The sequence below is a fragment of the Anolis sagrei genome, chromosome 2 (assembly GCF_037176765.1).
Source record: "Anolis sagrei isolate rAnoSag1 chromosome 2, rAnoSag1.mat, whole genome shotgun sequence".
In the NCBI taxonomy this organism is placed as follows: Eukaryota; Metazoa; Chordata; class Lepidosauria; order Squamata; family Dactyloidae; genus Anolis; species Anolis sagrei.
The window spans coordinates 43,996,767-44,013,510 of NC_090022.1; positions in this window are offsets into that span (position 1 = coordinate 43,996,767).

The window sequence follows — 16,744 nt, forward strand, 5'->3', positions numbered from 1 at the left end:
GGTCTTTGCTTCTTCCAGCACACTGACATTTGTCCGCCTGTCTTCCCAAGAGATTTGCAGGATTTTCCGGAGGCAGCGCTGATGGAATCATTCCAGGAGTTGCATGTGACGTCTGTAGACAGTCCACGTTTCACAGGCATATAGCAGGGTTGGGTGGACATTAGCTTTAAAAACAAGCACCTTGGTATCCCTACGGATGTCCCGGTCCTCAAACACTCTGCTTCATTCAGAAAAATGCTGCACTTGCAGGGCTCAGGCGATGTTGTATTTCGGTATCGATGTTGCCTTTGGTAGAGGTGGCTGCCAAGGTAGCGGAAGTGGTCAACATTTTCTAATGTTACAGCATTAAGCTGTATCTCTGGCATTGGAAAGGGGTTGGCTGGTGACTGCTGGAACAGCACTTTGGTTTTCTCGATGTTCAATGACAGGCTGAGCTTCTCATATGCTTTTGTGAAGGTGTTTAGAGTGGCTTGTCATCAGCATACTGAAGTTCTATAACAGATGTTGTTGTAACCTTTGTTTTGGCTTTCAGTCTGCTGAGGTTAAACAGCTTACCATCTGTCCGATAGATGATTTCCACTCTGGTGGGAAGCTTCAACAAGATGAAGTATCATAGTGATGAAGATGGAGAATAAAGTTGGGGCATTAACACATCCCTGTTTGACACCTGATTCACCTTAAATGGGTCACTTTGTTGGGGCCACTGCTGTCCAGGACTATTGCCATCATGTCATCATGGAGGAGGCGCAGGATGTTCACAAATTTGTTTTGGCACTCGATTTTTTGGAGGATGGTCCAGAGAGCACTGCGATTCACTGTGTCAAATGCCTTTGTAAGGTCAATGAATGCCATGTACCGAGGTGGATTTTGTTCCCTGCCTTTTTCTTGGAGCTGTCGTGAAGTGAATATCATGTCCACGGTTCCTCTAGAGGGGCAGAAGCTGTTCTGGGATTCTGGGAGGGTGTCTTCTGAGAGGGGCAGAAGGCGGTTTGCAAGGATTCTTGTGAGGATTTTCCCAGGGGAGGTTAGGAGGGAGATACCTCGATAGTTTCCGCAGTCTGTTCTTTCCCCTTTTTTGAAGAGGGTGATGATGGTGGCGTCCTTGAAACCTGCTGGAATTTTCTCAGTCACCCACACTTTTTCTATGAGGCGGCAGAGTTGTTGTGTCAGCTCAGGTCCTCCCTCTTTAAAGATTTCAGCAGGGATCCCATCAGGTTTGCTGGTCCTGAACAGGTGCTTGGCAGCTGTGACAGTCTGGATGAGAGCAAACAAATTTAAATTGAATCCAGACAAGGATCCAGAGGTCCTCCTGGTTAGTCAAAAGGCCAAACAGGGCATAGGGTTATAGCCTGTGATGGATGGGTTTACACTCCCCTTGAAGGTGTAGGTTCGCATCTTGGGAGTGATGCTGGACTCATTGCTAAGCCTGGAACCTCAGGTTTTGGTGGTGGCGAGGGAGCTTTTGCACAATTAAAACTTGTGCACCAGCTGCACCCATATCTTGGGAAGTATGACTTGGCCACCATGGTCTATGGTCTATTTTTAGGTGACTCTGTTGTTTTGAGGCACTGTGTATGTGCCATTATAAGCCACTGTGAGTCCCCCTGCTGGGGTAGAGAAAGGCAGGGTATAAATATGGTAAATAAATAAAATAATAAATACATTAAAATAAAGTTTTATTATGGAATTCGGCCTAGACAAATGTGCCACAGTGGCATTAAAGAAAGGGAAAATTACAAGAGATGACAAATGGACAAACCATAAAATGCAATCAGCCTGAAGCCTATACATATCTGGGCATACTACAGCTGGACAAGCATGGGCATGTGAAAAATGTGGTCAGCAAAGAATATACACAAGGAGTCAGAAAGGTTTTGAAAAGCAAGTTAAATGGCGGAAATACGATCAAAGCTATCAAGACCTGGGCCATCCCCATCATTAGATACACTGCTGGAATTGTGAACTAGATGCAAGCAGAGCTGGATGATCTGGACAAAAAAACCAAGAAAACTGATGACAATCCACTACTCATTACACCCACATAGTGATGTCGACAGACTTTACCTGCCCAGAAAATCAGGAGGCAGAGGGCTTCTGCAAGTGAAACAAACAAGAGAAGAAGAGAAACATGCACTGGCAGATTATGTAAAAGGTAGTCAAGAACCAACATTGAGGGAAGTCAATAGCAGTAAATTGCTTAAAGTACATTGCACTTGCCCAGAACTCCAACATACCACCTCACACACCCAGCACTTTTAACCTGTACCCATCATTAGCCCGGCCCTGATTTTATTGTGTAATAGTGTAATGTTTTGTTGTGTTATTGCTTATGTTTTTAATTTGCTTGCATTGTTATTGTTTGTTGTTGATGTGTTGAGGCCTTGGCCTTTGTAAGCCACATCGAGTCCTTCGGGAGATGCTAGCAGGGTACAAATAAAGTTTAATAATAATAATAATAATAATAATAATAATAATAATAATAAAACACAAAGAGTGAATGCCATAAAAACATAATCCAGAGCAGAAGAGAAAACTGGAAAAAGAAGGCTCTCCATGGACAGTTCCTGGTAAAATTTGGGAGCCAAATTGACAGAGAAAAAACATGGCTATGTGTCACAAATGGAACTTTGAAAAGGGAGACTAAGGGCCTGATTCTGGCAGCCCAAGAACAAGCCATTCGAACCAATGCCATCAAAGCCAGAATTGAAAAGTCAACGACAGATCCCAAATGTAGACTCTGCAAGGAAGCAGAAGAAACAATGGATCACATCCTCAGCTGCTGCAAGAAGATCATGCAGACAGACTACAAGCAGAGGCATAACACCATTGCTCAGATGATTCATTGGAACCTGTGCCACAAATACCATCTGCCTGAGACAAAGAACTGGTGGGATCACAAGCCAAAAAAAAAATACAGTAAATGAACACATCAAACTCCTCTGAGACTTCTGAATTCAGACAGAGTTTGGAGCATGATCGTGTTAAAAAACAAAGTATGGATTGTTGATGTTGCAATCCTAGGTGACAGCAGGATTGAAGAGAAACAACTGGAAAAGCTCACATGATATGAGGATTTAAAGATTGAACTGCAAAGGCTCTGGCACAGGCCAGTGTGATTGGCACACTGGGTGCAGTGCCTAAAGACCTTGGCCTGCACTTAAACACAATCGGCACTGACAAAATTACCATCTGCCAGCTGCAAAAGGCCACCTTACTTGGATCTGCACGCATTATGTACTGATACATTACATAGTCCTAAACACTTGGGAAGTGTCCGACGTGTGATCCAATATAACAGCCAGCAGAGTGATCTTTTCTGCTGTGGACTCATCAAGTTTAATTAACAATTAGAATTATTACATCATAGGATGATAATATTTAAAAGACTTACAAACATTAATAGAAACAAATAAAGCATACAGCCCAATAAGCCTGCTTAAGTAAAGTGAAAGAACAGCAGGCAAATGGTCAGAAATTTCATAGTAGAGGAGAGGAAGCAGCCACTAAGAATGCTGTCATCTTGTTCTCACCAAACAAAAAATGATGGTGGTGGAACCAGAAGAAAGCCTTCCCTGTAGATATCAATTCTGATTTATTGGGAAATAAATGTTTCAGATAGTCTGGCCCTACATTGTATATTTATTTTTTTTATTATTTATTTCATTCACTTATACCCCGCCCTTCTCACCCCGAGGGGGACTCAGGGCGGCTTACAGGGAGGGCACAATTAGATGCCCAAACACACAACAAGTAATCCAAAAATATAACAATTCAGCAGTTAGATTAAAACATCAATACATAATAAAATCATAAATCCTAAAACAATCTCATGTCAGAGTCCATATATCAGAGTCCATACATCCATTCTGTTCCGTTTGTCCTTGTCTATCGCCAGGTCCTTGAGTTAGTTGTCAGAGTGGCCAAAAGCTTGGTCCCACATCCAGGTCTTTAGTTTTTTCCTAAATGCTAGAAGGGAAGTCGCCGATCTGATCTCCCCGGGGAGTGAGTTCCACAGGCAGGGGGCCGCCACTGAGAAGGCCCTGCTCCTCGTCCCCGCCAGCCTCACTTGTGACACTGGCGGGGTCGAGAGCAGGGCCTCCCCAGAAGATCTTAAACTTCGAGGTGGGACGTAGAGGGAGATCCGTTCGGACAAGTACACTGGGCCGGAACCGTATAGGGTTTTATAGGTCAAAACCAGCACTTTAAATTGTGCTCGGAATTGGATCGGCAGCCAGTGGAGCTGACACAACAGGGGGGTGGTGTGCTCTCTGTACGCCGCTCCGGTGAGCAATCTGGCTGCTTCTCGCTGGACTAGTTGAAGTTTCCGAGCAGTCTTTAAAGGCAACCCCACGTAGAGTGCGTTGCAGTAATCCAGCCGGGATGTGACAAGAGCGTGGACCACCGTGGCCAGATCTGACTTCCCAAGGTACGGGCGCAGCTGGCGCACAAGTTTTAATTGTGCGAAAGCTCTCCCGGCCACCGCTGAGACCTGAGGTTCCAGGCTCAGCGATGAGTCCAGGATCACTCCCAAGCTGCGAACCTGCATCTTCAGGGGGAGTGTAACCCCGTCTAACACAGGCTGTAACCCTATACCCTGTTCGGCCTTCCGACTGACCAGTAGGACCTCTGTCTTGTCTGGATTCAATTTCAATTTGTTAGCTCTTGTCTGTCTTGTCTGGATTCAATTTGTTCAATTTGTATAGGTTTTGTAGGTCTTGGCCACCACATTGAATTGTGCTTGATGATGAACCAGTAACCAGTGAAGCTATTCTAAAGAGGGGTTTATATTGCATATGTCCTTTTTAGGACACTGCAGATGGAGATATTGAGCACCTCTGTCCATAACAACCCTTTACACTCTTCACTTATTTATCTTTAGCCATGATACCATCTCTACAGGAGGATGTGTTGGGTGCAACCAGGCATTATCTCTGCAAGACATTCCCTAGAGATTGAAAAGAATGAAAAACAAATAGATTCTGTATGACCACCACCTCCCCTCTTACATTAAATGGCTATAGCACAGTAACTTGTAGAACAGAAGGGCACAGGGGAAAGGAGAATTGTACTCCATCAACCAAGATTGTATTTCTGTGAGCTTGTGATTGTATGCAATCATGGATAGCCCTATCCATTTTCCCAAATGCCTAGCCAGACTGCACAGGAGAGCTACTGTTCCCTGGTTGCTGAGATCACTGTTGATCACCCCAAGTAATTGGCAAGCAGACTTTAGATTCCTTAAAGTTCTTCCACTGCTAATTATTCATACACCACACACATACAGAATTACATTTATTTGCAAATGTTGTCTGCTATAAAACAAAAGCATGCAATTGTTTGGAAAAAATATCAACTGAGATTAACACACATACATCTAGCTACTTATTTAAGCCCCTTCCCTTGGAAATCTTTAAGACTTAACTCAGTATGGTCGAAGCTACAGCTCTTCCTGCTGTTTGGCTGCCATGAGAAAGGAACAAGATATTCCAATTGTTATTGAGCAGTGATTTCCAGTAATTCAGAAGAGACACTTGCCCAGTTGGGCACTGAAGATAGATTTCCAGCAGGGTGCCTTGGAGCGATCAGCACAAAGCTATTTAGTACAGGTGTTTCTGTAATTCTGATTAATAGCAAAAGTTCAGAGCGCTCTGCAACCATCAGGAGATAGAGATGGAGATGCAGAATGAGAAATATGGAACTTGGGGAAATTTGGCTATCTTCTGAGAGAGCTATACTGTCTTTGAGAAGCCATTCTTTTGTAAGTAAAGATATGTTCTCAGCTATTCTTTGTGACAATGTTCCAAACATGCTAAAAATAGTGAAACACCATATTTCTGCAATGCACCTGTTAGGATCCCCCCTGCATCACACACCTGGTGGCTACCCACAGACTAGCAATATGTCACTGGCACAAAGCACAGAGGAAGTTGACAAGCATATGAGTTGGATGATAAATCTGTTTTCTTTATAGATTCATCCCAGATACCCTTTTGTTTATCTGTTATACGCTGGAGCATTTTGGCAAGCTATTATAGCATCCTTCCTCACAAGATGGAATTTGACTTCTGTAATGGGCGGTATTGCCAATAACAAACAGAAATGGCTTTGAAACACACTTTTCTCTCTCTCTCTCTTTTTCTTTTTTGAAATGAAAAGTTACATCTTTATCTCTTTCATGCCTTCCACATCTTTTATGGTATGCCGAACTCCTGGAGAATTAGGTTCTCTTCTTATAGTTGATTTTTCAGGTTTGTTTTCAGAAGCAAGTTGACGAATCTCAAAGGTTTATATTTTTGAGATCAACATTTTGGTGATGAATCAAGTCAGATGAAATCTCTACCTCAACTTGCAAAGAAAAAATGTTTCAAACCTTGAAAGATCCAAAACATATTGTGCACACAGAGCTGAAATTTCATCTTATTTCATTTTTTACTTTAACAAAATGTCATTTAAAAACTAAACAAACAAAATAAAAACCATGCTTAGAGGGAGAGATATTTTGAAAATCCTTAGCTTTTTGAGGAGGCTTTTTAAAATGAGTGAACAGCTTGTTAGTGAGCTAGGAAACAGTTTTTGTGAGTTTTCTTTCTGTAAGAAGCTGGTACCTTGACAACTGAGGTGATGGATCTTGAACAGAAACATTATTGTCCACCATTCTTGTTTAATTCTGCTGTCTTGGAAATGATACATCAAGATACTTGGCCATTTCAGAAACACTGGTGATTTAAAACAAAATTATTTCTCCTCAGAAAAGCTCCTAGTGGCTCCTAGATGCAACATATGTAACGAACTAATGGTGAACATGTGTTGTCATCATCTGCTCCACTAGTGGGCCCAAAAGGCCTTCCTATGTTCACCATTCTCCCTGAGAAAGGTGGGCCTTTAGCAAGAGTATAATGGATGTGTAGAAGCCTTGAATGGTGTTAAGCATCACAGACATTTCATTTTCCATTCATCAGATGTTTAGCATATGCCATGGATGCCCAATAGTATCAAGGTCTGACACGGTAGCATCTTTTCTGATCTGAAGGGAAACAGTGAGGGGCTCCTAATACAGTAACTGGGACTTGGCATTCCTTAGAAATGGCCCTTATTTAGAGTTATTCAGCAAGCTGGCATCTATCCACCCATTCATTTAAGTTTAGATTATGAATTCTGAATTTTATATAAGAATCAAGTCTGCCCATGTGAATAGGAGTATCCAATAGAAACCCTGAATTTTTTGACAGGGTTAGTCAGGGAAGGCATATCTATGTTTACTTCAAAAATAATTTGGGATTTGCAAATCACTAAAGGACAATGAAAATATTCAAAGCAAATAGAATCCTTATAACTCTCTATACAAACTATGTGTGTATGAGTGCATACCTCATAGTTGTCTGTTAACCCATGATGACCCCATGAATTTCATAGGGTTATTATAATTAGAGATGGTTTTGCAAGTTCCTTTCACTGAAATATAGTCTACGCACATGCTATTGGCCATCATCCATCTAATACTAATTAGGGTTGATCCTGTTTTGCTTCCAAGATCTGACGACAGCTTGTGCCTTTAGGATATTTAGGCACTTCACAAACTCTTTCTTTTATCTGTATGAGTTGGATGTTAGGGATCGCCACCATTAAAGGAAACTCCACTAGGTCTCAGGAAGGCAGTCTTAGGACCTCATCACATTGTTCTCCAGCTTCAAAGTGCATAAATTTAACAATATAGATGAACTCTATATTTTATGCAAGGTTCAATATTCTAAAACGTATTCCAAGATCATCTCAACTTTTATCATTACATGCTCCATGGAGTGCAGGCAAGGAGAGAGAGAGAGAGACAGAGAAAAGCAGATGAGATCCTAGAACAACAACAAAAAACAAAAGTGCATTTAACACAAGAAGGGGGTGGTATTAACAGACAAACAAACAAACAAGAATTAGCCAACATGCTGTGCCTAAAACTTCTAAATGCAATGCCTGACTTACCGGGCTGTGACCATTGTGGCGGTGGGCACTCTCCCACCAGCCATGGTGCCTGCAGGGGCCCCTGTGTGTTGAGAAAGTTCCCACCACCCAGCCTCTTGGCCTATCAGTAGTGGGCCCCGCCCCCACCTCTAGATTGGCTGGGGCCCGCCACCATTTTCACCTGGCAGCCTTCTTAAGGCTGGCCTGGTGCCTGTATAGGCACTGTGACTGCTTTAGCTGATCCATCCCACCCATCCTGAAGATTTGTTATGTCATTTGGGTTCCATGTTAACTTGTCACAATTTCTAGGTTGGCGTGTGGCATGGGCCCTGGATCTGGCTTGCTTATCCCTCCTATTGGAAAAGGGAGAGTGTCCAGTGGCTACCAGGTGTACTGAGTTATTGTTAGCCCGGTACTGTGCCAGCTGCACCCTAGAGTGAAAAGCTGTATCGGGCAGCAGTGGGCTGCCTGATCCTTGCTCCAGGACCCATGCATGGTGGCCAACCCTTTGTTCCTGTGATCAATAAACAAATTAGGGCCATTTTCATCCCAACCCGGTGTTTGTGTCATCTTTGGTTCTGATAGCAGGAGGTATTGCCCATGCACAAGCAAAGCATTACATACAATCTAACTACCCATGAGTAAAAACATGCAAAAGTTTGCATACTTCAACATTTTATACAGTGTTCTTCTGCTAATTCAGAAAACTTAAGTTATAAAATATTTTTGTGCTATAACTTTTATGTCTTGCCATTGTTGTTCATTGCCCTGAACGGTTTGGGACCACCCTACCTGCGCGACCGCATCTCCATCCACGAACCCACACGCTCGTTACGGTCATCCGGAGAGGCCCTGCTCGTGATCCCACCCACGTCGCAAGCGCGCTTGGTGGGGACGCGTGACAGGGCCTTTTCCGTGGCGGCCCCCAGACTTTGGAACGCCCTCCCAAAAGATCTCAGACAGGCCCCCACTCTAGCCGTTTTCAAAAGGAATTTAAAAACTTGGCTGTTCCGTTGTGCTTTCCCAAACTAGGAATCCCCATCCCAAGTCCTGGAAGCACTTTAGTACAACAAATGTTGCTGCACACCACACTTTAATCCTACGTTCCTCCTGCCATTTCAGCACTTTTAACCCTGTACCCCACTGCGCCGGCCGAACCAGTTTTAATAGTGTTTTGATGTATTGTCATTGTTGTTTATTTTGCTTAATTGTTTTGATTTGCTTTGTTTATTGTTGTGATATGTTTTCTTTGTATTGTGTTTGAGGCTTCGGCCTGTGTAAGCCGCATCGAGTCCTTCGGGAGATGCTAGCGGGGTACAAATAAAGTTAATAATAATAATAATAATAATAATAATAATAATAATAATAATAATTTCCTAAGGCCCTTTCAGACAGCCTCTTAATCTGGGACAAAGATGTGAGGCAAAAAAGGAAAGTCCAGACATGGAGCTCTCAGTCCCAGTAAATGGTCCCCCGGTGTCCTGAAAGCTTGGTTATAGCAGATTTTTTTCAAAATGGACATAGGACATCCACCAAAAGTTTTCTTTAAATTTTTTATTGACTCTCCAAGATGTGCTGATGCAGATATAAGAAAGTGCACACAAGCAGATATTTTGCCATTATCTCTCCTCACCCTCCTGCTGCCTTTACGTTTACTCTCTTGAATCCTGTTTCCCATTGGGGTCACTATCTTACTGTGCTGGTGCTCAATGTGTAATTTAAACCTCTGTTTAATTTTATAAATATGAGAACAAAGGAATGGTTGGAGAGAGTTCTCATGGAAATTGCTCTCCTTTAGTGTTTACCTTTCTCACCAGTTATTTCAAGATTATAAAATGAGGATTAGAACAATCCACACCAGCCTATCACAACAAAGTCTCCTGGGGTTTTTTTGACTGCAAGGATATACAGTCCTCCATAGCAGCACATTTTCAGCTAATCATAAATTTAAAGAATATCTTTTTAATACAATTTTTTCAGCCGATCCCACAATCTAGCATACATTTTCCATGAGCATCATCTAGCTACCACAACCATCCCCTTTATCCCAGTTTCTTCTGAAATTTAAGGCCTGTGTAGAAGAGACCTGAGCCTCTTGGAGTAGTTATTAAATCAAAACAGTTTTCCTGGAATCCCTGGGAAGAGAGAGAAATTGCAGAAGGATAGGCTATGATGTCCTATGGCTGGTCGTCAAAAATAATATTTTACAGGAAATGCTAACATGTTTCTAAGAAGCAGGATAGCAGCAACAAAGAAAAGCATTCACCTGGGAGACTGATTAGTCGCCTGCTCTTAAAGAAAGTTGTTATTCTCAGGTTGTTATCCCCCTGCTTTAGTGAAGAGGCTTTGTTCTGATTTTAAAAGCACAAATTATTCTTTCTGACTTGGGCAGTAAATAAGCCATTAGCCTGACTACCTCCAAGAAATGTTTCTACTATAGAAGCTTTCATGCCCCAATTTTTTAGTGTTTCCTTTTGTGGAAAATCTTATGGTACAATGGGACATTTTCTGAACCAAACTAAATGGAAAACAGGTCAGAATATGAATGTATGCTGACTTGTTTATCTGCAACCTTACATCACGCAATTAGTTAGATAAAATTATTGTGGTATGAAGCAACAACTGGGATTTTTTCCCCCCTGGGAATTATATGATCACAATAAACAGCATAATGCAGCATGTATAGAAAATAGTCAGTGCCAACTTTAAGCATAGAGCTCCCAAGATCAACTATGGTCAGCAGTTTAAAATGTCTACACTGTAGAATTGATGCAGTTTGACACCGCTTTAATGCCATGACTTCGTGCTATGGAACCTTGGATTTGTAGCTTGGTGAGTGACCAGCATTATTTGGCAGAGAAGGCTAAAGAACTTGTGAAATGACAACTCCCAATTGCACAGTATTGAACATAGCAATTAAAGCAGCATTAAACTGCATTAATCCTACAGTTTAGGTGCACCCTAAATGTAGCACCTGTTTTTTTCATTCATATTTCCCATGGGGCACCATGATGTTTGCTGCATTGAATTACTAGCTATCTCTGGTTGGAAGAGACCACTTTTCTTGAAGTTCCTGCTCTGGATATAGTATTTGCATTTTTCCATTCTGCCATGCCGACTGGATCTATGCATTAACTGAGGTACTGTTCAGCAATACAGGACAACATTGTAATTTAGTTTACTTAAAACAGGTCTACTTTCTGAACTATTTGAAATTTGAAAGAAGCATGTAAACACCTGTACATTTGGAGGGAAATAAGCAGAAAAAAGTAACATCCTATCTCCTAAAAACTAACAATTTTGACAGAATTCATGAAATACTGGTATTGGAGCTGGGAAATGATCCAGATTTTATAGATGTTCACATCACTACCGTTACAGTAATCAGTATGGAAAATATGCTGTTCACTTGTGATTTTTATATTTATGAATTTATGAATATCGTAACAACCCCAAAGCTGCTCAGCATAAGCTATGATAGGACTGTAGTCTTTTGGATTCTCCCTCTTTCTCCCAGCTTTAAATTGGCATGAACCTAATATAGGATTTGAAATAATACTTGCGCTCAATGGGTAGTTCAGTACAGAAACTGAAACTCCTTCAGTTTCTGTAATATACTTTGTTCCCAGCCTTCTGTGAACTTGAGGCATTATAGCTTTTCAATATTTCCCTAAATATATTTGTAATGCCTAATTGAAGGTTAACCTTTATTTTGTTCAATAAATATATTCTCAATTTAATGGCTTTGAAAGGGAAAATCACCTGGTCAAGGCTGTTTATTTAGCTGGTCTTATTTGCCTTTAAAGACAAGAGAAGGAGAGAAAGCCGCTGCAATGGATTGATGCAGCAGAGCCTTAACAGGGTAAAAAAAATTTTTTTTGATGATTTCTCCATGGCACTGCAATTATATCCAGTACACTTGACAATGAAATAAACAAATAGTACAAATGAAGCCATTAATTTCCTCCCTATCTACACAATTCTAATTGGAAGCATTTAATTAGACTTGGCTGTAGTGTCTTGAGAAGATTGCACAACACATATTGAAGCTAACATTCAACCAGAAGATGTGTTTATCATAGTTTTATTAAGTACAACAAATAGATACAATGCTGTGAGGTTGCTAATGATAAACATTGCCGCCAGGTACAATCTTTTATCTCCAAATTTATTGGAAAACAAAGTTCATTTATCATCAGCCTGCTGCTGTTTTAATTGTTATAATTAATATACCAACATCCCTAATATATTCACTAACTTTTTAATATGTCATTTCTTTTATAGCTAGGAATAAGTGCCTATAAAGCTCCTGATAGATTTTGCATTTATTAAACCAGAATATGGAACTACATTTACAAACCTTGGCTTTGAATAAGGTAAAGATACCGGTTTTCCCTGACATTAAGTCTAGTCATGTCTGGCTCTGGGGGGTTGGTGCTCATCTCAATTTCAAAACTGAAGAGCTGGTGTAGTCTGTAGACACCTTCAAGATCATGTGGCTGAAATGACTGCATGTAGTGCATTACCTTCCCACAGAAGCAGTACCTATTGATCTACTAACATTTGCATGTTTTCGAACTGCTAGGTTGACAGAAGCTGGGTCTAACAGTGGGAGCTCACCCCGCTTCCTGGATTTGAACCACCAACCTTTCAGTCAGCACTTTTCGCATCTCAGTGGTTTAACCCACTGCACAACCAGATGAATGTGGCTGCAAAAAAAACCAAACAAAAACAAAACATGGGCCTAAACTCAATTGCAAGACTTTGCTAAAGGCTGAATCCATACTTGTAAAATAATTCAGCCCCAATGGGCGATATCTTGCTCCCATTTAAACCCATTATAATTCAAATTCAAAATTTGCTTGAAAGCCACTCATTTCCCCCATCCAAAGTCACATAGACACAATGCAGTGTTCCTATAATTGTCCACAAGTTTAATGAATCATTTTTATCGCACTTCCTAATCTATTCAAATATTTTCTTTTGTTTTTAGTTAGGATATATAGGGACTTGCTAGGAAGCAGGAAGTAGTCCACTATTTGTTTATCTTCCCTTTGCATTCATTTTTCCTGAAGCCATGCTTCTGCATAAACTATATAATATATTTATATATTCAGTATTTTTTCTATTGAATGTTAAGATTTTTTGTTTTCATTCTGAAACATTTGAAATTTAGAAGCTCAAAGAAATTTTTTTATGGTTTATCCTTTGGACTAATTTAAGAACCTAAGAATAGCTATGCTGGATCAGGCTGAGGAAGTATCTAGTCCAACATTCCTTTCAGTGACCAAACAGTTGCTTGTGAGAAGCTCACAAGCAGGACATGAATGCAACTTCACCCTTCATCTTGAACTCTCCAGCAACTGATGATACAGTGGCATTCTGCCTCTCATATTGGTGATAACACACAGCCATCCAGATTAATAGCCATTGCCGGGTCCATCATGAATTTATCCAGTCCCCATCTAAATGGGAAGGTGTCAAATCTAGGTGCAATTAATTCCTTACTTGCAGTATGTTGTGCAAGGAACATACTGCAAGTGTGGAATTTATTGTTACTCGATATGACAGTTGCCAGCTTGAATGGGAATTAGATATATTCATGGAAGATGGATCTATCAAAGGGCTACAAATTGGAACTCTTTATGCAGTGGGCCTGCCATATTGACAGACTCAAGATCGACATATTCAACCAACCATGGATTCAAAGTTGAGGTGGTGGTAAAGCCTTTGCTCCCATTAGCTGCTTGGTTTTTCTTTGCATCTAAACAGGCAGAAGCACTGCAACTGCCACTTTGGAAGCATAAGCCAGTGGATGACATGCTCCCTAGAAGAGGAAGAAGCCCAAAGAATGTATGAATTGAAGCCATTGCTTACCATCACCATGGTTGCTCATTTATGCCATTTAATTAATAAAGCTTCAAGAACCCACATTTTGTGCTATCAACTTGTCATCTTGGAACAGAATCCACACTGGTGAGATCAAAATGTTTTCAAGAAGGTGATCGCCAAAAGCGACCTCACCCTATCTGTTTAATGTTATGCATAACATACAGTATTATATAGAAAGCACAGATACACTTGGCGAAATGGGTGTGTGTGAAAATTGGTATTCAAGGCAGCTGGTAATAGATTATTCTCCCTAAAGAATCAGTCCTCAAAGACCTGTCAAAATATAAAAGTGTTTACCTTTTTATGGAAAGAATGATCCCATGTTCCCACCAGATTTACGTGCAGGGTAGTAGGACAAAGAAAAAGGGCATGGTTTCAAAACTTGAACAAGATATGTTATGCCTTTTAGATAGTGCTGTAATATAGAATTTGTTTTATGGTCAGAATGATTATCCTTGCAGTTTTATAATTTTGAGAATGGAATTCATGCATATGTTGTTATTGTAATAGCAGCAACAGAATCAACATTAATACACTACTTATGTACCAATGGTATTGTACAAGAATAACACAACTAAAGGACTACCCTGCCAAAAATGTACAATCTAATATAAATATTTTAAAAGGAAAAGGATACAACCAGAGGACATTTAAACTTCAGCTGATCTAACATTCCTTCTTTGTTCCAGATTGAGACTGCTTCTTGAGGGAGAGAGTGCAATGATTGGTTACTGTCCTCCAGGTTTAGCAGTTGAGGGCCTTTATTGTGGGAACTCCCGCAATAAACAAGGGTCTGTCCAGACAACATGCTGGACAGTCCCGCAGTAATTTACGACAAAGCAGGAAAATCCTGGTTTGTAGCGAATTAATTTGTTAGTGCATTTATTCCATGCCTTCTTGGAAGGCATGGGATAAATACACTGCTCCTGGGTCTAGCTTCAGAACACTGCAGTCCAGACAGTATTCCCACAGTTAACCGGGCTAAATAAGCCCAGCAAACTTACATGACCTCCATTAGAAGTCCCCCCCCCCACATTCTCCTGGTGCATCATCTCTGGGGGTTTGGGGGGAGGGAGGTATTATTTATTTATTTGTTTGTTTATTTATTTACTGTCTTTATATACTGACCTTCTTAGCCCTCAGGTGACTCAGGGCGGTTTATAGAGGCAGCAATTTGAAGCCCAAGAACATCATAAAACATTTAAAACATTAATACATGGTATAAAACTATAACAAGAGTAATAAAAACATAAGTCATTTGTGTCTCCTAATTAAAAAAAACATTATCTAATCTCATCGTCCAGTCATTCCAAGTTCCTATGTCTTTTACATTGCATTTTCAAATGCTTGCTCAAACAGCCAGGTCTTGACTCTTTTCCAGAATGTTAAGTGGGAGGGGCCAATCTAATGTCCCTAGGAAGGGCATTCCATAGCCAAGGGGCCACCACAGAGAAGGCCCTATCTCTCGTCCCTACCAAACGTATTTGAGATGTAGGCGGGATCGAGAGCAGGTCCTCCCTGGATGATCTTAAAGTCCTAGCAGGTTCATAAGGGGAGATGCGTTTAGCCAGGTAAGTTGGGTCAGAACCGTTTAGGGCTTTATAGGCTAAAGCCAGCACTTTGAATTGTGCCCAGTAGCAGACTGGCAGCCAGTGGAGCTGGCGCAACAGAGGAGTTGTATGCTCTCTGAGCACCGCTCCTGTTAGTAATCTGGCTGATATCCATTTGACCATTTGAAGCTTCCAGGCAGTCTTCAAAGGCAATCCCATGCAGAGCATGTTGCAGTCGTCTATACGGGATGTAACCAGAGTGTGGACTACCCTAGCCAAGTCAGACTTTCCAAGGTATGGGTGCAGCTGGCGTACAAGTTTTAACTGTGCAAATGCTCCCCTGGTCACCACCAAAATCTGAGGTTCCAGGCTCAATGAGGAATCCAGGATCATACCCAAGCTGTGAACCTGCGTCTTCGGGGGGGTGTAACCCTGTCCAACACAGACTGTAACCCTATGTCCTATTTGGCCTTATGACTGGCCAGGAGTACCTCTGTCTTGTCTGGATTCACTTTCAATTTTGTAGGGCCTCCCCATGTTCTCTTGGGCTAGTCCCGAGAAAACATCTAGACAACCCACCCCAGAAAGTGCATGCTTTCTGGGGTGGGTGCAGACAGCCCTCCCAAAATATCTGTGTTTTTTAATGCAGATGCTTTTGGGATAAATAGCTGTCTAGATCTGCCCTGAGTGGTCACAGCTTTAAGGCAGTCTAATGTTTCAGGGCCTTAAAGGGTGCTTGGGAAACTGCAGGCAGGTGGGCAGATCATTATAGGGGTGTAACTATGGAAATAACTCACAACCTGTATAAGTGTTTCATGGAAGGAGTGGGAATTTTCAATTGTAGGGAATCCCACAGTGCAAGAGGGAATAATTCATGGGTGTTAATAAGCCTTTGGGAAAACCAATTGACATCCAAAAAGTGTAGCTTAGTCAGGGAATGCTACAAAGAGAATGGGAGACTGAGGAGGTTTGTTGATCATCTGGTACTCCATTGCCTCCATCTCCACTCCTCCATACCTGTCAGAATTTGTAAAAATATATGGCATATAGAAATGGTAAAAGGCTGATTAACACAGGCCTAGCCACATGGAAAAGTACTGTGTCACCATGATGAGGCAAGTGACTGATACAACGTAGGACGCAAGTGGCTGCCATGTGTTCAATGATTATGATTCGTGGAGGGATTGATGAGAGTTGGAATGGAGAGAGACATAAAGAGAAATTGTACATTCTGTATAGCTGTAACTCTTTTCTGCAATTTTGAAGATAAAGCCTTCCAGCATTTGGATAGAACCTCTGTGTTTGGTGTCATCTCCTACACTATGCAAAAGGGTGCTTGGATTCTGGCT